This window comes from Heliangelus exortis, chromosome 16, assembly GCF_036169615.1.
Source record: "Heliangelus exortis chromosome 16, bHelExo1.hap1, whole genome shotgun sequence".
Taxonomy (NCBI): Eukaryota; Metazoa; Chordata; class Aves; order Apodiformes; family Trochilidae; genus Heliangelus; species Heliangelus exortis.
The window spans coordinates 11148083-11171667 of NC_092437.1; the positions used below are offsets into that span (position 1 = coordinate 11148083).

General features: G+C 41.9%; 1 long non-coding RNA gene across 5 annotated transcripts in view; it reads left to right on the forward strand.

The window, feature by feature from the left end:
- The window catches only part of LOC139803506 (uncharacterized), a 49399-nt gene extending 31564 nt beyond the window's left edge, over positions 1-17835 (forward strand). For 4 of the 5 annotated variants that reach the window (XR_011729027.1, XR_011729030.1, XR_011729029.1 and 1 more), the window contains 5 exons: positions 3019-3217; positions 8550-8673; positions 13544-13724; positions 15746-15796; positions 16998-17835. This is a non-coding gene — a long non-coding RNA (uncharacterized lncRNA). The remainder of the gene's footprint in view (positions 1-3018; positions 3218-8549; positions 8674-13543; positions 13725-15745; positions 15797-16997) is intronic. The other variant, XR_011729028.1, reaches the window with a different exon arrangement.
- Positions 17836-23585: the final 5750 nt, after the last annotated feature.

Sequence of the window (23585 nt, forward strand, 5' to 3'; positions counted from 1 at the left end):
GTGGGATCAGCTTTGAAAGGGTAAATTGGACTAAATCTGTTTCTTCTGTGAAAAATACATGCCAAGCCTTTTGGTCTATCTGTACTAAAAATGTCAAAATCTAATGCTTTAAAATCAATGTAAACAATAGGTCTTTTAATAAACTTTCTGGCCTTTTCTAACTCTGAAATACTTCCTATATTTACAAATGTGCATTCTCAGGAGATCAGTACTGTTTAGGACACAGGTGATATCTGAAACACCCAGGGAAAAAGTGTCTGCTACTACAGTGTCATGAACTACTGGGAAAAATAACTATTATCACCAAATCTAGGATGCAGTTCCTGGGGACAAAATAATTTCTCCTGAAAACACCTGCAGGGTAAAGTTTATTCCCCTTCTGTCAGTCTGAGTAACAAAGTAAGGATGCTGTAATAAAGGATGACAGGGGCTGAAAAAGATGTAAGGTGTTAGAAAAGAAATCATTAATCCACTGTACCAACTCCAACTGCATCTGGGAACAGCCAGCACAGCTTATCCATCTCCTGGTGTGCACTGTTGGTTTTGCTTGGACTTTTGGTTTGGTTTGGTTTAGTTTGGTTTGGTTTGGTTTGGTTTGGTTTGGTTTGGTTTTCCCCTCCAGCAGCTCTGAACCTTGTCCACTTCATCTTTACCTCCCCTGAAAAATCTGCCTCTGCTCCTTCCCTGACTGCAACCCACAACAGCTCCATAGCCCATGGAAAACAGCTGGACAAGGTTACCTCGGGGTCACATTGAAAGTAGCCAGCAACTCTCTTCAGTTTATAATTTGTGCTGTTAAGTATGGCCTGGAAATTTGTATCGTTGTATAACCAGGTGTCAGTTCCTTCAGTTCCTATAAAGCAACTCTTTTTTTCCCCTTCCCCCTCCGTTCCTTGGCTATCCAGAGAAATGAAAAGCCCACAGCATGAGTTCATGCTCTTAGCAAGATCAGTATTGTCAGGAACACACAAGCTATAGTTTTTCCTTTCTGTGTCCTGAAAGTGAAGAAATAAGATCTTTGATGTATTTCAAATTCTGTTACTCTCTTTTTTCTTATTTGAGCTAATAGAAGGTATCATTATATTATCACACTTATGTCCCTTCCATGTTTATCCTGGCCCTTGGTCTGCGCTCTCTGCAACAACAAGAACATAAAACATCCCATGAGAAACTCTAGGTTAAGTTTATTTGACTTTTTTTTTTAACCTATGTTGTAATCAGGATTGTTTTGCTAACTTAGTTCACCGAGGTAATTTTTGGTAAAGGCTAAGATTTGCTTAAGTGGCCACAAAGAAAATACATATGACTGGTATATGCCTTGCCACCCTGAATTGTAATGTTTTGTTTATTATGACTCTGGGCATGTTTGATTGGTAAGTGGAGAGGTCACAGCCTCACATTTAGAACCTGTATTTGTGCTTTATGGGCTCTGGGGTTTGAAACCACAAGTAGCTGCTGAACTTTCTGGCTGCCTTAGGTGACTGTGCCCAAGTGGTCAGACCAGGACCTCTCCTCTGTGCTCAGCTTGCTGGGAGCAAGAGTGTAACATTGACCCATTATGGGACATCTCCAAAAGAGCAGATTAAAAAAGAGGAGGGTGAAATAGCCTCATCACACTGTCCCCTGCTCTCTTCTCTCTGCATTCTCTCCCAGCCCTTTGTCCTTTTTAATGTTCTAAAAATTCTAAGCCTTTCTTTTGGAAATAAATGAGTTCATACTCCACCCAGAAAATATTTCAAAGATACACCCAACTTCTGTAGTGGTGGATCTCATTATAAGAACTCAATAGAAAAGTCCTTTCTTTCTACAGGTGGCAAAATAGGTTTGGGATGTGACGAATTCTTTTCATTTCCAAAGAAATCAGTGGTGGAACAAAGGTGCTTTCACTTCAAGGAGGTTTTCTACCCTCAGTTTGCTCAGTGAGAGCAATAGTAGTACCAGGAGAAGTTGCAGGCTTGGAAAGATTAGAGGTAGATTTGCTTTAAATCCAGTCAAACAAAGGGGTAAAATTTCTCATCTGATGTGTGCAGCAAAGTGAGGGATGTTAAGGTGTATGGAGAACAGCCACACACTAATTGTTGTGCTGTTTGATTTAAAAGCTGAGCAATTATGGTATAACACAAACATGTATTTATTGCAATCAGTGGAATTGCAAAATTCCACCCTGGATGGTAAATGTTCAGGTGTTTTACTGCCATAAGTTTCATGCCTGTGTCAAGAGTGTTCAAAAGGAGCTTGGTCTGAAGTTCTTCACATACATTTTTTGTCCATGGCAGATGCCAAATTCAGGGCAGGCCCTAAGATTAAATAAATTCTTGTTAATCTGATGCATTTGTAGCTATTTTACAGTGGGGAAAACTGAGGCCCAGAGAATTCACTGGCTGCATTATGCCACTCAACCCACAGCAACCTTCAGGCTGTGGTCTTCTGCCACCTGTACCTAATTTCTATTTACCTGGGTATATTTTATGTCACTCATACTAATGCCAGCAGTTCTGGTGCAGCCATTTCCCTCCAAAACAAGGATTACAGTGAAGCTACTACAGTAAACAACCTCTGTTGAGCAACATTAACTGGTAAATATCCTTTAAATATTTCCAAATTCAACATGTTCAGTTTTATCCCTCTGTTAGGAGATTCTTTTTAAAAAACAAATTCATTTCTAGGCTTTTGTGGGATGGGTAAAAGAACTGCATTACTCTACAAAATCACCTTGGAGAGATTCAGTCTCAGTTCTCACCTCCAGTTATTTTGTCCTAGGTAGTGTGGAATAAGCTACTGTGGGGTCAGCCCTTTGACCTTGGTCTTTTTTTTTTCTTGAGAATAAAGGCAGTGAAATTGTCCGTCCTAAACCCAACAAGCTCCTCAAATGTAGAATTAATACATTATAAATAAAATAAAAATACTTCTTGCCAAAATCTATATTTTTTCTTCCATTCTCTATGCTTTCTGATGTTATTTTTGTCATGGCCATTTACTAAATATATATACATTCTTCCTATTTACTTTGGTGTCCAGCTTCAAGACTTCTTGCAGTTTCCCCAGAATTATACAAATAATTCATAGCTCAGCCCTCAGAGAAGAGATCCAGCTGAAAGCCCCCAGGAGGAGGAGATGACCCCAATGGCTCTGTAAGAGCAGGCATGGATGGGCTGTTGAAGCTGCTCCCTGGAGAGGTGTGGAGATTGACTGGGAGAATAACAAAGTCCTCTGAAAGGTATTTACAAGTTTTTGGTGCTAATCACTTTACTTTTTACTTAACTTTACTAGTGGTTTTATAAGTGCATCAAAATTGAAAAAATCAAGCAGTGTGTAGTCATACAGACAAGTAAGCAGCAATATACAAATGAATAAAGCACACATGGTCAAAATCATCTTGCTGTCCCAGTGCGAGGACTTCAGAGGAGGCAAGAGGGAAACTGGAATAAAAGGCTTCGTCTGTTGTCTCCTGAGAAGACGTCTGGGAACTTGGGATGCAGAGGGAACTGGGAGATGCATTGCTATGCAACAGCAAAAGATTTTTTGGTACAGATTGGAGTATTTTTACATTTGCTCCAGTTCTCTCTGCCTGATAATGGTTATTTGCCCCTCAGCCCACAGTGGGACAACTTTTTCCACCAGTCAGTGTACATTGGCAGCGATTCTGCTTTCTGCTCTGAGAACAACTCTCTCTGCCACCAGCAGAAGCTGCGAGAGTTTGGCTTTGTTTGTTATCCTTACCCCCCCTTAGAGGAGGTTGTTCCCGAAAATGCTTAGGACTGATTCTCACTCCAGGTATATATTCCTCCCATGGGTTCCCAAGCTGTGGTCTGTGGTGCATGAATAGCACATGAAGTCAGTCCTGCTCATCCCCACAATGACACATTAGGAAATCCTGCCAGGCTTGGCATGGCAAGGGAGAAGGGCAGACACACCAGGTTGCCTTTGCATTAGCAAACCTCAGCCTAGAGATCAGCTCTGGCAATTGTGAATTTACAGATCCGTTTGGTTTCTATGTGCATATTTTTTAATTCCATGTTCCATTTTGGGCCTGATCCTGCAAGCACCAAGGGTTGAGCTATCAGTCCTCTAGTGCCCAAGTGGATGTGCTCCATGGCAAGGCAGCCACTTACTCTGGTGCTTCTCCTTGCTGCAAGGCCGTGCTCTCAGATGTCTCTTTGTGTATGAAGTGCAAGGGATGACAGGTTGATGGTCTGGAAGGGGACCAAGTGCTCGTCCCTGGGGAAAGCTGGCTTGCACGTTAAGTGGAAACTTTCATTATTTACCAAGCAGTCAAAATGATTTTGCTATTGACAGAGGCTTCATTATGTCAGCCATTCTGTTCTTTGAAAATATGGGCCAAACAGAGAAAGAGTGGTGGCAGGGAAGGGAAATTCCATTTCTTCCTAAATTGAGTGGAAACATCTTCAGGAAAATTAAAGAAAAACCCAAGAGGAGGAGAAGAGCAAAAGAAATAACTGTAGCCAAAGCCACTTTCCTTTTTCTATTTCAATCTCCCTTCCAACATGCTCCTGGTAAAATCATTACAAAGGCCGTTTATTTTTAAAATTGAAAGATTGGGGAGAGTCATAATGAGATATTATGTGTAAAAGTTGCACATAAATTTCCTTCTGTCATATTTTGGGCTCGCCTAACGCATCTCCTTGGCAGGCCTGAGGGAAGTTGATCACTTTAGTATAGATTGTGTGTGCTTCAATAATATTGCCCAAGGACAGAGCTACTGGGTGGCTGAGTTGGCTACATGCTGATTTAAAAATTAGCTGGGCTTTTATTGGCCACACTAAATTGTTCTCAAAAGAAAAAGAAAAAAAGTTTTATACCAGAACGAAGCAGCATGTTTGGAGCAAAACTCTTCTCCTTTGTCTTTTGGGGAAGCAATTATTTTACTCACTGAGTTTTGTTCTTTCTTGCTTTCATGGAGAGCCATGAAAGAAAGGCAAAGTGATTGTGGTGTGCAGAGAAAAAGTCCTATGTTGAGTGTTTGGTCTCTGGATGCTTTCCTTACAGGTCACCCTGCACAGATCTCAAGGAACTGGAGTTGTACAGGAAGTACAATGTTATGCTGTGCCCTAGTCCTTGTCTCAGGTCAAAGGGCTCTTTCTTTTTTAAATCCTTAGATTTTATTCCTTAGATTTAAAAAAGACACAGGATGCCATAAATTTATAACAGAAAAGTTCTAAAATTTGTTATTGTGGTTGTGATTAGATGAATTTGAAATCTATTGTCATGACTGCAGTCTGGGATCTGTGTCCCTTCTGGGATTCATGCATGGTTTAGCTGCTGAATTTGGTGGGCTTTGAAGATGATTTTATATTTTTATTTCATATTTTGTCTTCGCTCTGCCAATATCTCTCTTTCTGAGGTTTTACTGTTTCCAGGATCTCAGCTGAGGGATCCCCACAGCTGCCAAGAGCTGGGCTATTTCCTTTTCCTTTCCTTTCTTGGTCTAAACCAGAAACTGGCCTTCAAGGAGGCAAAGACCATCAAAGTACCTAAGAATAAATAGTAATTCATAACAGTCTTTGCTAATATGCTTAATTTAGAGCTCTGGAGTCCAAGTCCTAGCCACATCTCCTCAGTATTCCATTTTTTTGCGAAGTACTTGACCTATTTACTCACTGTTTGACCTAGCAGGCTAAGGAATATAAGATGGAAAATACATGACCAAAATGAGAGGTTTTAAAGAAATAACTTTTAGTGTGGGAGAAGGCCAAAATCATTGTAACTGTAAACATGGTTTTTTGACATTAGCCAGACCTGAGTAGCCTTATATTTCAGGCAAATTTGAGTGAATTTGAGCTTTGCATCTACTCTGTGTCTCAGGCCTGTGCCAAATGAAAACTTGAACTGGAACCTGGATAGGCAATAATTTAGCTCAACTGGTTCACATAACCATCCTCTAAACCAAGCCTCCCAAGCCTGTCCTGTTGAGAGTCATAGTTAATTTAATTAAGATTTCCAGCCTTCTTCATCAGTATCTTCATCTCTGGGCAGCAGCCTTGGGCGAGGTTGAAAGTGAAACTTCCTTTGCTTCGAGGCACCTTTGTCTAAATCAACTCCAGAATCAAAAGCTCCATGTGCAGCTATTAAAACTCTCTCACCACAAGCTGCTCAGGCAGCATTTCTGAACGCCTGGTTCCTACAGGTAACCCAGAACACTTTCATCTTGTGTGAATTTTAAAAGAAGGCATCAGGGTTTATTAAAGAGTTTGTGTTGCTAACGTGTCATACATCACGCCATTAATTAAGAGAAATTCCTTCTTCCCCAGTTGGGAGGCTACATAATGCTGCCAGCATGCATATATTACCTGTGTCTCCCCACCCTGGCCTAACCCAAAGGCTGCATGACTGATTACACCCCAGAGGAGCTCCAGCCTCTTCAGGTAATTCAGTTGCTGAGTCTCCAAAACCAAGGAATTAAAGCAACCTCTGCACTGGGCTCTGCTCCCCTTGTAATTAGTACTGGAGTGGGGTGTGGTGTGTACATGTGTTCCCAATCACAGCCCACACAATGAAAATGTTTTCTTTCTGGGACAATCTGAAGAAACCTCACAGGGATCTGGAGCTTTTTGATATATATGTGTGTGCATGGAATAGTAGCAATAATTATCCCCCTTAGAAAGTTAACTCCAAAGCTCTGCGATGTGCTTTAAAAGTTGGTTGGAGGGTTGGATGAAGTGTCAAAGTACCTGAGCTCTTGCATGGCCCCTAGGGCTGGGGACAAGGAGTGAGGTCAGCATGGGCCCCAGGTACTGCTGGAGGCTGGGGCTGGATGGTTAAGGTGGGTACTGCCTTCGTCCCTCTGGTTTCCCACTCCATGCAGCACAAGGGAACTGGTTGCTTTTGTAACATTTCTCCACGTGGCTTTGGTCCCTCAGCAGTCACAGAGGGATTTATTTGTCCAGGGTGGTCAAGGAAGCAGCACGTAGTCACCTACCAGCTCCCCAGACTTCTCTGCTTCTCACCAATGTTCTGCCTTCGAGTTCCTGAGGCTCAGGGACACACGGTGGGATGCTGGAATGTTATTTTAGAGAGGGTTTATAATATCATCCTTCAGACTGAGCCATAGGGTATGATTAGAGCTGTTCAGGAATTTTGTCATTAAAAGTCTTTTGGTTGGAAAATGCCAGTTCCTTGAAACATTTTTTGTTTTTTTTTCTGTAAAGGGGAGAGTTTCTTGTGTCAAAGAAGGCCAAACTCTGCAATAACCACTAGGAAAGGGGAGCTGTGCTCAAGTCTCATCTTCAGTAGAAGTGCAGGGTACTTATATATAAAAAACCAGTAGTGTAAAAGAGCAGGCAAGGGTTCAGTGTTCACCTGGTCCACAGGCAAACTGCAAAGCAAGGGTTCCAGAAACCCACCCTGTCTGAGCAGGGATTCTTGATTATTTCCAATTTCATGGGAAGCATAACCAAGTTCAAGGACTTCTTGGACTTCTGTGGCTCTCAAAAAAGAGAACATTTCTTTTAAAGGTAATACTGAAATCCTGTAGAGGGAAAGGATGGCTTTGATGGCTCCTCAGATTTGAAGAAATCTGAAATTGGAAGAAATTACTGAATTGGGACTCCTCAACATTTTCATAAAGCAACTGTGTTTCTCTTGTGAAGGCAACTTTATAATTTGAAGTTTCAGTGGTGTTTTTTGTTGAACAGGAAATAGTGACACTCAGAAATAGCAATGTTCTGAATTTTTCAATATCTCGTGTTATTTATGGTTATTGTTGCAGAAGGAAATATTTGAGATAATTTCTTTTTTTAAAAAATCCTGTTGAGAGAAGTGATTTAGAAATTTCAAGTAGTCTTGAATTTAGAGAAATCTTTTCCCTCTTCTCTCAAGTACCATGTGCTTGAATGCCACTTAATGTTGGTTTTGCATTTGGCTGAATTTCCCCTACTTTAAAGATTTTTAGTTAGAATTAAAAAAAAAATAATTCAAAAGCCTGGAAATCTGTGTGGTGATCACTGAGGAGTTGTGCAACTGGCAAACATTGCAGGGAGCTGAAAATCCAAGAAATCAAACACAGGAAACCTACTCCAGAGGCAGTTTCAGGGGGAAGAGAGTGAGGAGGTCCATGAGTCTCTATTGCTGGGACTTGGACACTTGGTGTCAAGGGGGTGGAAACGACTGTCAGGGTTTAGGGACACTGTAGCAGAAAAACAGCCACTAGAAGGATGAGTGCTCCAGGGCAGAGAGAAGAAACAACATGAAGGATGTGGTTTTTATTGATACAAGTATGTGTTGGTTTTGTTTTCCAAGGGGACAGGGAGGTTGCCATGAGATCTCACCATGAGATCAAACAGCAAGGCCTGCTTTAATGTTTTGTTCCTCCCTAAAGTCTGCTTATTAGGAACTAATTTAAAATAATGAAATACAGAGTGTCAATGTATTCAAGCTAAATTTTAGCATAGATTTCTGTGTATGGGAAGCATCACTTCTGAGCTAAACATGTATGAACTCTGCAGACCCTTTGGCTTCTCTTTATAAACTTCCCTGGACAAAAATAGTTTCATTATTAGGAAAAGCCTCTTCTTTCTCTGTTTCATTTTCAGGTACTCTTTGTGAACTCTGTCTAGGACACCAGTTCACTAGTGTGGGAGCTGCCTTATGATGTTTAGGAAGCAAAGGACAGAGAAGACACAAATATCACACCAGCAACCCAACTTCAGCCTTTAGGTAAGTTTGCACATTAACCCCATTTTCAATCACATAGAGTTTTGCTCTAGACTTTAGTCAGAACCAGAACTCAGTAAATTTGAGTTTAGCCTGAAATGAACACCAGAAGCAATAGATGGGTTCTAGCTCTGAATCTTAGCCTGCAGCTGATATTTGCACCTTTGTCCACCATATCTTAAGAACAAGTTGTTATTCCCTGAATACCTCAACACCCAGTTAGTCTGCACCAGGCTAGCATGGGCCTTTTGCACTAAGCCCTCAATGCTTGGCTTAGTCTGATGTTTTTAAACCTGGAAACAAAATCATCTGAGTTGCATTGTCACAGACATAAAAAGTGAGGCATTTTATACGCCCAAATTTGATCACCCTATTTTGGGAGGACTTTCTCAGGAAGGGCTGTGCAGATGGCCAGATCTGCAGTGCATGGACACCTTGGGAACACATTGAGCATGTGGATTATGAGCATTTTTTGTGTGTTCAATTAACCACTCCAAAATTTTGACAACAAAGAAATCATTATGTTTCTGAAAATGTTTCTTTAATAAATATTGTCCTTTCTGGTTCAGGAGTGTATCATTCCCATTCCTTTTGTGCAGCCATAAAGCTTTCCCTGCTCTTGCTTTTCTGAACTGGTGTAACTGGCATGTGGGATGCAACAGCTGGTTAACTCTGCAATGATCCAAGAGCAGCAGAAGACAAGGGGTGCAGAGGGGGCTGCTGCCTTCTGCCAAGTGCAGAACTAAGCAGCTGCTTTGTATTTTCACATGAGCAAAAATGTTTTGTTAACTGCTTCGGTGCTGAGTACAGAAAATGGGGTTTGGTTGCTGGCCTGCAGGGTCACTCAGCTTCCAGAGGTTCAGTGATCCTCCTTTTATTCCATGTAGTGGCTGTCAGCATCTAGGAAAAACCCTTCTGTCACAGGAGGAATAATTGTAGTTGTATTCAACAACTATTTTTTCTCTGTTGCTTTAAGCTTACCCATATGTGCAAAAATCTCCCCTTAAAAGAACATTCTTAAGATTGCAAATGCTCAAAAGCTGATAAATGCCAATGGAGAAATATGCTTTCTGATCATCTTTAATTGTGTAAAATGTTAGACTTATGAAAGGATAGGGATGGAAGAGACCTTAAAATGTCATTTAGTTCTTTCTGGCTCAAGGCTGGATTGATTCAATCATCTAACAGGTGTCAAACCTGTTTGTTAATACCTCAAACCTTCCTGATTTTTTTTATTTTTTGTTTTTTCAAAAGAAGTGTGGCTTTTTAGTATCCTTGGGAGGTTGCATTAAACCTGCCCAGAACTTAAGATCTGCATCTTATTATGAAGATGGGAAGGTAAATGAGGAAACTGCTGTTAATTAAAAGAAAAGTGAGATTCCTCTGTTTAGAATAAGAGTATCAGAAGTGATACTGAGAAGAGAGCATTTTACTCTTCAAAAGAAATGCAGCCTGAAGAACCCAAGATAAGAGCTACAAGGGCAGAAGTTGAACCCTGTGTAGTATATTTGCATCCAGTGTTGCTCCTGCTTTGCTAGTCTATGGATGCTGTGGCAAGGGTAATTAAGGAAAAGCTAATCAAGAGTCTTAAAGTGTTGTGTCTGATGTGTACTCCTGTACAAATAAAAGAGAGAGTGTAGGGGAAGTGACATTGCAATCTCAAAAAGAGGTTCTGGAGGAAGGGGAGAAGACCCATTGCAAATATTCATGCTCCAGGCTCTAACTAGAAAAGGAGCAAAGTTCAGGGGAAAAGCCAGAAACCAGGCCAGGGAAAGGTGCTGGAGAGCCACTCGGGTGGCCTGTGGGGGAGGTAGAAATGCTGCCTGACCTGCTGGCAACTCTTCTCCTCAGCAGCTGGAAAAGCTGGGACAGGAGTCCCTGGTGGGTCCCATCACTGAAGCCTTGAACAGTGTGGGGCACAAGCTGGTGGTCACTGTACTCAGGATATTCAGTAGTAAACTTAATGGGTCTGGCTGTGAAATATGTTGTGTGTAACTTTGGCTGCTGGTGAGATGGGTGCTGACAGCAAGCTCTGCAAGGTTAGGGCATTGCAGAGGGGAAGGAAACATTTGCTTATAATAAAATGGGAGGGAATGGGACAGCCTTCACCCCCGTGGGCACGGGGCAAGAATCATGAAACATCAGGGATCATTTTCAGTTGTCTCCCAAACTTTGCACTCTGATGTTCAGGGCAAGACCTGCTGGAGTCTGAACAAAGCCAAGGAAATTAGAGAGTGATCCAGCTGCAGTGCTGAATGCCTTGGTGTTATCTTCCATTTATTCATAACCTCCTGTATAAAGTCATCTTTGAGTTTAACTTGCTAAAAAAAACCTTTCTTATTCATCAATCTTTCTGTTTCATAGGATGGAGGGGAAGTGGAGCAAGGTGAGAGTGTCAAACAGGGTGAATTGTTTTAGGGATGGCAGCTTCTTGAGGAGTAGGGACCCAGGAATACGTTTAGAGAAGCTTCTGTGAGGACTTCACTGCCATGTACTTAAGGTGAAGCACAAACTGAGCATCACCAAACAAGTGATAACTTGTAAATTTCAACAATTAACTTTGAAGTTTTGGTGACCATTCAGCTGTTTGTTAGAACTTGGCCTTCAAACTAAATGGCATCTCCAAGCATCCCCCATGGTAGGAAGGCCTTCTCACATCCAGATCAGGTCTTGACTCAAATATGATATAGAGCCTATATTTCCAAAATCTGGAAGGTAGAGAAGCCCTTTAGGCAGAGTTTTGGATACCCAGTATGAATGAGTCTATGTTATGTATCACTAACTTATTTAATGATACATTTCCAGGAAAAAGAAGGGGAAATAATACTTGAAAATACATTTTTTAAAAACAAAATTTGGTTTTAAGAAAACCTAGAGAAATTATGAGTTGATTCTCCCTCGGTCATTATTTACAAGACATTTTCAGAGATTATCTATTTATTTATTGCCTTGTGAGACCACTAGAGAGGAAGGAAAATGCAGTTAGTCCATCACTTCCCCAGATAGAGAGAGATGCAAGCTCTTAATAAAGTATCAATGGCACCCCAAGGGGACAGAAGGAGATTTGCATCCCAGAGGCCCAGCTGACAGACCACAGAAGTTATTGCAGAAGCAGTGAGGTCCTGTCAGAGAAAGGAGGACGATGAGAGAAGAAGGAGCAAAACATGATTTGTACTGGCATGCAGTGAACAAGCTAAGCTGGGTAAAAATGAATACACGAAATTAAAAGGATTAATGGGACAAGTTAGTGCAGGGTAGCAGGGAAAGTCCCCTGTCTAGGCACTTCTGCCAGGTTCCACCCAGACAGGTTATTTTTCTTAAACCTTCTTTCTTTTGTAAGTGAAATTTCATCTGGAGAAAGCCTCATGAACAAAATTCAGTGCCTCCTCCCCCTCCTCCAGCTCCACCTGGATAAGCCCTTTGAGCTTTTAAAATTTGCTTTTATTTAAGAAATCGTGGTGGTTTTCACAAAAGCCTGAAATGTTGGCTTGGTCAGAGGAAGGCTAATGGCACGTTAGCCACCAGAAATCATCCAGCAAGTTCATTTGCATCGAATGCTCCTCTTAACCTCGTGTTGTAAATCACTTTTAAATCGCCGTGCAGCTTCACCCCAGGGCTGGCTGCTGTTCAGGACTGAGCAGAGTCCTTTCTACTTATGCTGAGAGGGCCCTTGAAATCACTTGTGATAAAGATGTATAGATGGAAGATTTTTCCTATTAAAATCACAAAGCAGGTCCTAAAAACCTTTCTACAGTAACATTTTGCCACGGAGCAAAGCCTGTTCTTTCCAAGCCTGTCCACTCCCACGTCTGAAGTTAATCAAAGCTCTGTGCATATAAGCAGTGTTTGCCCCATTAGGTGGTTGGGTTGAGGTTTTCTTTTTAGCACTATACCTGGTTTTCATCTTGAAAAAGGCAATTATAAGACTCACAAGATGACAGTCATTTCATGCAACAGAAGGCTGGCTAATTGAAGGAAAGGGATGATATTTGGGAATGAAAAACAAAGCTGTGACATGTAAAATTACATTTAAAGTGAGCTGCTTTTTTTTCCCCCCTCGTAAAACTCTCAACAAGTGAACTCCAGATGTCAGCATTTAAACACTGTCAGGTATTGCTTGTATTACTGTAACATCTACAGACCCACGGGGGAATCACAGGTGTTGCACACTCATAACCTCAGGGACACAGTGAAGGGCTTAGGGCTCTAGGTAGACAAAGCAAAAAAGTGAAGACCAAGAAATGTTGACAGTCTTTTAGTTCAGTTTCTTTCTCCCTTTAGAAAGAACTGCAACAAGTTGCAGCTCACTTAGATTAATTAGAACTTAATATGATGTAGAGACTAATGTCATGGGGAGGGGGGAGGGAAAAAAAAATTAAAAATACAAAAAAGAAAAAGACCATGGCTTTCCACTGAGCAGGAAGGCAGAGACTAGAATAAGCCTGGCAGCTTCAGTGGTCAGCTCTGGGCATTGCTTCTTGGTAGACTGAAGTTAGGTGGACAGGTCTGCACCTCAGCTGTCACCCTGCTGGCTTGTTGCAGGAGAAACACCATTGTCCTCCAGGTCACTTATTGAATCCTGCCAGCCAGATTCAGTCCTCAGTGAGTTGTTGGCTGTGTGTGGCTGTAAGAGCTGGGGTTTCATCACCTTGAAAGGTAAAGTGGCTTCTCTGCTTTTCCAGTGAAGGGGTTGGAAGAGGCCATTTGAAGGTGTTGCTGGTATGCTGGCACTAACAAGCATGTTTGATCTTTCTGTGTTTTGGGGTTTTTGTTAATTTTTGTTTGTTTGTTTGCTTTTGTTGTTGGTGGTTTTTTGTTTGTTTGTTTTTTTCTTGCATCTGTTTGCCCTGGCTTATCATCTTCCTCATTCTAGGAAAAAAACTAAGTCAGACTTAGAGGTCTTCCTGCTCCTTGTGTCTTCAAAGTAGAGCAGTTTAAAGCTACTGAAGGAGATCTATTGAACAGCTTGAGGATTCATAACCCATTCCTTATAATCCTGGAGTCTTGTCCCAGGAGACATTAACATGAAGCCTTGGAGGGATCCACAGGGAATGGTGGGTTTTTTCTGCTTGATCTGACAAGGTTTTATTCAGCAAATCCAGGCCTTCCTCCCCTGCTCACCACTGCATCTCTCCATGCCCACGTTTCCTAGTGTCAGAGTTCACGTGAGCAATGCGCTTCATATCACCACTGGAAAAGAGTCACCAGTGCTAGATCCCTCACTTTTGTGAGGAGAGACCACTTTGGATGCAAAAATATACCTGTGAGACCAGCGAGTTATCCAACAGAACAAATGCTAACACAAGAGCTTTGCTGCTAAGGAGAACTAAAGCTAAGTTAAACTCGGCCAAAGGGTAATGAAAGTCAGAGCTGGCAGAAAAAAAGTTATACTTCAAAAATAATGTTTTGCTTAGATTGTTGAATTGTGGTCAAGGGAATGAAAAAGGGGGACAGGGCTGTTGCTGGGAGTTTCTCTGTGACAGGGAATGTCTGTGTAGGAACATCTGGTACGTTTGGTCCTAACACTCCAGGTCTTTTACCATATCCTGCCCAGCACTGCTGAAGTAAACCAGGTGTAAGTGGTTTCAACAGAACAGCCAAAACCACATCTTACTCAGAGAAATCGTGTCTTGAACATGAAGGCTTTGTTCTCCAGGGCCAGAGCTCCTCTCTCCCCACTAGTAGTCCATGAAAGTGTTTACAGAGGCCAGCAGCCCAAAGGAATTGAATTCAGGATCTTGAAAGCTTTGGCCTTCACAAAATAAACCTTCAAAGGAGATTCAGAACTATCAGCAACAAAATACTTTCTATTCTCATCCCCGGCAGCCCCCTTCACTCCTGTCTCATGTTTATTTAACAATTTAAAAAATAAATCCATTGCTTTGAGCTCAGGGGATTGATATTTTAAGGTCTGTGGGTTTTTTTTTCCATGTACGTTTCCCATAATATTCTATATTTTCTCTTTCTTTTTATTTTTTTACTTTAACAATCATTTGCTCTCTTGGCACTTATGTTTTTCCTTATGTTGGTTATATGATAGGGGAGGTGAGGAAATGCTGATGACAAAAGCTCCTCTACTCCTCCTCCTCTATACCTGAGTGAGCCAAATTGATGCCTCATTTCCACATGGGAGGTTTGGCTTAAAATAGATCTGCAAGGCCATATTTTCAGATATCAGCACTCAGGCTGTTTCTGCAGTGTCTGTTCCCCGAGCTGTTAGCACCAAATTGATGTGAGCCTCACAAAGAGTGGAGTCAGGAGGCTGTTTAAGTGTCATTAAAAAATAAATAAAACCCAATTTTTTTTAAAAAAACAAATTTATTAAAACCCCAATTCATTAAAAAATAAATAAAACCCTGGGATCTACTTAATTGTCCCCAAAACTGGACTAGCACTAGAGCTAATCTGAAGTGTTTGCTATGAGTTACTCTTGTGAGTTCAGCTCCTTCATGCTTACTGGATAGTTCTGAAATCAAACCAAATACATGGAGCAGACCTACACTTCTGGAAAAAAAAACAGGATTTTTTTTGATGCATCCAGGTAGTTGGATTTGATTATTATTGTCTGATGAGACTGATTGTCAATATCCCATTATCTTGTTGCTATTCCCTCCTAGTGTGGCTGAAGCATTTCAAATGGGGGAAGAAAAGCAAAACCTAAAAGCAATTAAAAACAAAACAAAAAAATCTATAATTACCTTCTTACACATATTTTTAAAGGGAGTTGAAGCCTGCTTTTCTAACTGGATCTCTTTTCTAACAAACTATACTATTGCTGCTGTGGACATTTTCTCTTTCAATGAATGGGACTTTGAGCAGCCAGATCTAGTGGGAGGTGTCCTGCCCATACAGGGGGCTTGGAACTGGATCTCTGGGGTTCCTTTCAACCCAAGCTGTTCTATGATTCTGTGAATACATAACAGCAAGGCCCTTGCCTCACCTGGGTTTTCTTTCCATGGCCATGAATGCTTACTCTCAGGCATAAACACAGACCAGAGCACCTTAAGAATAGAAGCCAAGAAAAAAAAAAATTAAACCCAAAATCCTATGTTATCTAAATGTTTCTCCTCTCCAGATGACACTCTGACCACACTGGAGATGTTTCTCTGCAGCTTCCCAACTACAGGTAAGAGGAGAAGGAAACTTTTAGCCATCATATCCTCTGAGTTTAATGCACTTCTCTCATTCAACAAGTAGCTGCTGATGCTCCACATCAGACCCTGACCAACACCCCTGAGCACAAGGCCGTGCTGTTGCCTGAGCACCAGCCTGGTGCACGCACACATTTAGAGGCTGGTGGCTCCTGCACTGCCCACCCAAACTGTACCAGGATTAATCCCTGCTGCCCAGCCAGGAGAGGGAGCCCACACCACAGAGGTCCTGTTTTCAGGGCTCCCTCCATTTTTAATGGTCTGACAGCAGGAGGACCCACGAAGCAAAAAAAGCCCTCTGTGGCTTTACCTTAGTTTTTTCAGCACAACCACTTTATCAGAATGACAAGGCTACCTAACAAGAAAGAGACACATTAGAAATACGTGGAGGGATAAAAAGAGAAAGATGCTCTACTCATCAGTGTTTTTGCTGCTTACAGTCCCTTTCTCCACTTCCTTCAAGCTGACTTCACATGGAAACTGTGCAGGTTTGCCCCACGAGGAGGAGATGACATCCTGCACCCCATGCAGAGGACTGGTGGGTCTGCTCATTGTATCACGCGGGGCAACTGATTTGCAAACCAGTCCAGCCTGCCATTGCTTGTGCAAAACACGTGTCCAGCCACCAGGCTTGCATAAATTGGCTTTAAATAGTTAATTAAATGCATTTGTACCCCACCACCTGATTTGCATGCAGAATTGTCAAAACAGCACGCTGAGATTAGACACAATGTACTCCCCGAACACAATTGTACCACTGAAACAGTCTGAAAATCTGGCGCATTGAGTTAAATTTTCACATTGTGCCTTCTTGTGTAATAACAATAATCTCCTCTGCCTTGGAGTATAATCGTAATAAAGAGCTTTTTGTGATTCATTCAGTGTTTATTCACTCAGTAAACAGCCCTTTATTGCTTTTTATACTACAAAGCAAATGAGATTATTGCTTAAATTGTCCAGTAGCAACTAGCTTCTGTCCTCTGGCTTGCTTGTTCAGTTTGTTTTTGTGTTGTGGTTTTGGAAAAGCAAACTTGTTTAAAATTAGCTCCCCAATAAATCACAGTAACAATGAAGTGAGAGTTTCTACAGTGTGACAGATTTGTTGCTTTTTATGTTTGTAATGATGATGATATGTTTTCTAGCTTATTTATTCCCTTCTGCCTTTATTCTCCCAAGCCCTGAAGTCTGCTGCAGTGAAGAAAACCCTGAGATGCTGGAGCTGGAGTTGCAGTCCTTGGAGTGCACAGCTGCCTCTGCGGTATTCCCAGGATGCAAAGGTGCAGGAAAGGAGCAAAGAAAGTTAAGAGGCAGGAGACTGGTGCTCAGAGTCAAGAGGCATCAACCCTCATTCCCATCCCACGCTGCACCTAAAAGCTTGAGTCATTTCCTTCACTCATCTATGCCTATACAATAATGTTGGTGATGTTATCATCTCCTTTGGAAAGTGCCCCAAGATCTTTGGAAGGTTAGGAAGAAACATTTTTGTTATTCAATGGTTCTCCAAGAGGTTCCTAAGAGCAACTGTTCTTAACACACCATTGCCTCATGAAGATGTAGAGTGAAGCAGCTCTGCAAGCCTCAAAACAGAGGAAGAGGGAACACCACAGTGTTTGTGATGGAGAAGAGCAACTCATCTGTAGTCAACATCTGGGCATTCCCTCCTTTCCTAAGTGTGCAAATGGAGTGCCCCACAATCAGTCCTCATCAAGAGGCTTTTGGTGTATTCCCCAAGAGAATGGGAAAGACTATTTCTTTTGGTCAGGTAGTAACATGGTAATGGAATTTCTTATTTCAGTCCTGCCAACTTTCAGACGTTCACAAAGCATTTCACTGATAATTATTGATCTTCTGCATTTATAGAAAGCTAGGACCTAGTACTATTCAATATTCAGGAGATGCCAATTTTCTATGAATACCTGAGAGTGACTTGGTCGTTTTCCATTTCTGTAATTGCTTCTGTATTGCTGGGACATGAATTGCATTCTTTAAAATCCACCTAGAAATGGAACAAGGATGAGGAAGATATGCCTGAATTTATTTCTTCCTACTGAAGCTATGCATGTTGTTTTCAATTTGGGCACTTAAGTATCAACATGCAACTTCATTTATTTATATCTAGTGTCAGCTTCCACACCCAAATGGGTACCTTAAATTAATTGGTGAAGAATTGCAAATTTGGGCTCTCAACCTTTTAAATATGCAACTGGCTCTGTATTTTCTCTAATGGACTCTATATTTTCTACAGGAGTCTTTGCATTTAGCAAGTCTTGACAGCCTTTGAGTGACCATATTTCTCCTTCAGGAAATAGTGTTTCCTAGATTGAGCTCTTCTTCCTTTTGTGAGTTCTTACATTCAGATGTCTTAGCAGTTGATAGCACCTATTTTTACCCTTGCCTGGGCACTGACATGGTTCTTGTACAGAGCAGCTCAGGTCCCAGCTGCACCAGAGTCCGCAGCAAAAGCCACAGCCCCCTGGCACCAGAAACGAGCTGGTACATCCCCAGCACCTTGAGCTTGCAATATGATTTGACATCTTGGAGCTAAAGGACCTGATCTAATTGTTCCTAGGATAAATTTGACATGTGAGGTAGCACCTACCACATCCCCTACCTTGCTCACCTATCTAACTGTGTGCCTTACGTGTTGCAGAGTTTCCTATGGATATCATATGGGTATCTCTCAGTACCTGAAAACAGGAGCAAGGCCTAGAATGCCATTACAGTTGTGAGAGCAAAATCTCTTTGGAATACCACAGTAAAAAAATTTATCCTGGCCCTGGGCAAGAAAAAAAAAAATAAATTTAAACAACCCATATTTCTCTGTTGCTAAAATAATCATTGCCCATCAACCACTGCCTATCATCATCAAGGGGAGATTTCAGAGGCAGTGCTGGCAACGAAGCAGTGTCCTCCCTTGGCAAGCAAGATTCAGGCAGATATCAAATTGCCAGGGAGATGTTTGCTCTCAGTTCATCCTTGCAGAGGTGATGGCTCAGAGCAATGCTCTGTGCTCTCCAGGTCCACATTGGGAATGCTCTGGAGATACCACACTCCCTTGCAGGCTGTGCAGGCATCACCCCTCTGCCTGCAGCAGGAAGATTCCCTTTGAAACTTCTGCCAGTTCTGGCACTGGATCTTGCATAGATGTTTGGTTTCACTGGGCAGGAATACACCCTGCTTCATAGTTTCCATACATAAGAAACTTGCTAAGTGCGTGGCCTCACCTATGATTAGATTTTTCATTTCATGGGACAACTGTGATTTATGAAGCATATTTTCATGTAGTAACCAGAAAATGTTTCCATTTAATGACTGGACAGTGTACTTTCCTTTACCAAACCTACTTGGAAGCCTTTTTTTCCTTTAAGGATACATTCTCACAGGAGATTTGTTGCTTTAACCACATTTCATTTTAAAGGGGCTCTGCCCTGGGTTGCTAAAGCTTTCAGGTTGCTGGATGAAGCGTGTGGTTTGTTGGAACAAGGTGAGGAAAGGTGAGCTGATGGTCAATGTGCCAAGCAGGAATTTACAAGTGTTTCTTCAATTACCAGCTCTGACACGAGCTTTTTGGGTGCCCTTGAGCAAGTCCCTTTGCCTCCACATGTCAGTCTCTATTCATTTTCTCTTGAAGTCCCTCAGCCTGTTCATCTCTTCAGACTTTTCATTGGAGTATCTGGTTCTCACTGGGCCTTGTTGGGTGCCCAGCATGGTAAGGGTATGCAGTCACAGAATATTAATTAATCATTCAAATAAATCATGTCAAAGAACATTAATTAATCATTGCTCCAGAAAGGAGCTCACCACAGATGCTCTCCTCTGTGAGCCCTCGGTACAGCCTTGGAGCTGCTGGAACTGCTCTGTCTTTTTGAACACGGCCCATGGACATGATTAAAAGAACTGCCTCAAATCATCCCAACTTTCTCACTATTAAATAGCAGCTACAGCTCCTTCTCTTTTTTGATTTTCTTTTCTTATTCTTTTTTTTTTCTTTTCTTTTTTTTTTTTTTTTTTTTTGAACCTGGCAGCCTCAGTCAATAAGCCATAAGCGACTAGCTAAGAAGAACTGCTGTCATCAGACAAAAAGGCCTCCAAGTCCACATCCCTAACAACCTATTTTAATAACAAGAGCAATAACGGGATTTATTATGCATGCGGCTTTCTGCAATCATTTCTGAAGAGAAAATTAGTTTGAAGCCTCAGGCGACAGTTGAACTCTCAGAGGCGCCTAAAAAAAATAAGGGGGGAGTGGGGGGGGGGGCTGAAAAAAATAATAACTGGGGAAAAAAGTTATTGGAGCAAGCGTGTGGGTAAACTTTATCTGTGAGTCCTCTGGAGGGAGAGCGTGGTGGCCGGGAGCTGTGGCCGGGTGGCCAGTGCTGCAGGAGCTGGCAAAGCGTGGGCTGGCATGGGGCACAGGTTGGCTGCTGGTGGCACCAGCTGCTTGTGGCACAAATTGGCTGCTGGTGGCATGGGTTGGCAGTGATGTGGACCAGTGGCATGGGCTGCTGGTGGCATGGTTGGCAGTGATGTGGACTGCTGATGTTAGTGTGGGCTGTTGGTGGCATGGCCCAGGCACCTTGACTTACTGCATGGGTGGAGAGGTGATAAATTCCAGAGAGGCCCTGTGTGCTGAGGAGTCAATCTCAGCTCAGCCAGGAGCACAAAGGGAAAAAAAATAGAAAAAAAGAAGAATGAAGAGGGCTAGGTGAGCAGCTGGAGAGAGGAGGTATAAGAGCTGCTGGCTGCAGGTCAGGGGTAGGAACAAATCCAACCTCATGTAATGTCCTGACTTGTGCAGGCATCTGCCTTGGGGACCCGCTGCCACCACATCCACACCTGCCCCTTTGCAACCACCAGAAGGTGCCTGTCTTCCCAACCAGCTTCACCTCCACATTGAAACAGAGGTTTAATTACTGGCACCAACCTGCCCTGAGGGACCAGCAGCATGGGAGAGGGGATGAAGTTTAGGAGGAGGATACTGCTCCAGTTCATGCCAATGACCCTGTGCTTTTCTCTGACCAAGGGGAGGTCAAGCTATAAACTTGTTCCTCACAGACACAATGAGTTCTTCCTCCAGAGCCTGCACCCAGACCTCGCCTCACTCCTCTGCCTGGACCATGGAACATGAAGGTATTTGAGGGGCCAGAAGCAGATATTTGGTAACTGGACAGGCTGAAACACAGCCTGAAACACAGAAATTTCTCCACCAGCATGAAGCTGGGAGCTGCCTCCAAAGAGTGCCCCATGCAGCCCAGGGACAGGGCTGACTCCTCACCTGCCCTGACTTCCCTACTATAGAACCAACCAGAACTGAGGGACTCAAGATGTTTGTGGGTGTGTGTGTCCCCAGCAGAGAAGGAGAAAGCCAATTACTTTTGTGTGTAGGACTCAGTGCTGTCTTTTTTTTTTTTTTTTTTTTTTTTTAATTCTTGGGGATTTTTCTTTTTCCCCTTCCTGAGGCGATGCATGAACTTTGCTGGAAATACTCTGGACCCAGCTGACTGAGACCAATAATCTCAAACCTGCTATTAGATGCTCCTTGCTTTTTGGGCTCTGGTTTGAGGACATGTTACTTTACTTCAGCTCTGAGGCCACCCCTTTGGAACTGTAAGGGGTGGCCAAAAAAAATAATGTGTGGTTATTGTTTGAAAAGCCATCGTACCAGAAAAGTATATGATCACTTAGAGGCAACATCAGAGAGCAAGGTCTTCTGCTGGCTTCATCCAGAGCTTTTTCTAACCAAGTAATTCCATAGTGATATTTATGGCTTGTATATAAAAAAGAAAATAGTCTGAAATCCTGTGGCTGTTTGGTACCCATGTCTTTAATGTCTAACTGCTTATTCATTCTAAAAAGTGGGATTTAATAAGCCAGTTATTGTATGTTATTTAAATACCAATTGATTATTTAAAAAGTATTTATATATAACTACAAATTATAAAGTACTCGGGGAAGTGCAGCCAATCAAATCAGGGGCCTGCCTGATGAATATCCTTTCTAACCCCATCATTTTATATATAGAAAAGAGGTTGACTTATGCAGAGGGAATAAAACTAACTTAACTGCCTTTATGGGTCATTTCTTTCTTTGATGAATACTTGTAACTCCCTTGCACGGTAATAGGACCTTTGCTTTCCAACTGAGCAGAAAATAAACAGGCCTCACCATAGGGGCTCTATTGCCTTTTGGGGGTCTCTGAGCAAGGTTAAGGAGAGGAGGATGAAATGTTCTCTGCTTTAATAAAGCATGCCTAAAATATCCCTGAATAAGATCAGCTTTCCCCATTTCCTGACAAATGCTGCCCAGAGGCTCCTGCCGGTTGCTCAGCAAACAAAGCACTGACCAGGGAGTCAAACCCCACTTTGCAGAGGCTGTCATCTCCCTCCTTGGTCCATTGCACCACAAGTGCAGTGAGTAGATCTGCTGCAGAGTTTTTTCACAACAGCCTTTTAAGGTTGTTTTTCTCTCTTTCCCTCACATAGACATTTCTGGTCATCTTTGTGGCTTTTGCATCTGAGAGAAGAGATATGTTGAAACCTAGAAGGAATATGAAGTGCTCATTTCAATACTACCCTTGAAGTTTGGGATTATTTTTTTTCCCCCACTTTCTTTTACATTTTTGTTTTGTTTTTTTTTTTTTTTCCTCCGGTTAGATTATAAGATTAATGAAGGTTTAAGGAAAAAAAAATAATAAAATGGTAGCTCTTTCCTGACTCGTTTTCCAAATGCAAAGTGCAGCTGCTGTTGCTGATACAGGTTCTGCAGCTCTAAGAAGCTTTCACAGCACAGCAGGCCTGACTCACAGCCAAAAAAGAGAAAATCTGATACGGTATTTATGTCTCTGTTTAGGGAAATTAACCCAAACCAAGGTGGTAGCTGCGAAAGAAGACATTGAAAGAGGGAAAGGAAACTTGTTCTCTCAGATAAAAAGAAGGAAGTCTTTCGTGGTTAAATAAATAAATAAATGACGAACACTTTGAAATCCTTTATCCTGGCAGCTTTACAAATTAATCAACTTTGCAAAGAAAATGGCTTTTCCTTTGTGACTCTTGTTAAGTTCTGTGGGTTACACACGGAGGTGTCATATCCCTGCAGGTACCAATCAGCACAACTCCCCTGAAAGCAATGTAACTGCATCCACTGACACGTGAGCCAGGTCCAGGAAAAACAGACACAGCCCTGGTGAGGTGTTAAAACCAGAGAATGCACCAGACCCTACTGCACCAGCATGCTCCCCTTTCCACAGGTCTCTCTCTTTTAACTTATGTCTTCTTTCAACTTACTGATACTATTTCCTAAAATGTATTATGAGTCATGATTAAGAATTATTTGCAATTAAAGGAGGTGTTGAGTCAATTGCTGGTTTATTGAATCTTTTCTCCTTTTAGTGTACTGAAAAAAGAATTCCATTCCTCAGCAAGACAACATCTTTTAAAATATCTTCATTGTATTTCAATTGCAATCTTGCTTTGGTTGAAAGAAAATACTTCTGTTTTGTAATTAAGAGGAATTTGCTTAGGTTAGTTCCACTGAACAAACACTTTGTTTTGCCACATGAGGCCAAATACTTTGAATTTTCATTTGGTACAGGGTGAAGCTCTGCTGTTACTGACCTGAATGCTGTCTAACTCAGAGCAATAGAGAGCCAAGTCTTGCAATATTATTTTTATATTTATTTTTATGACCACCTCTGTAACTCTCAAAGTAAGATAACCCATTCATACCAGCATTTGAGCTCCAGATGAATGATTCATTATGAATACA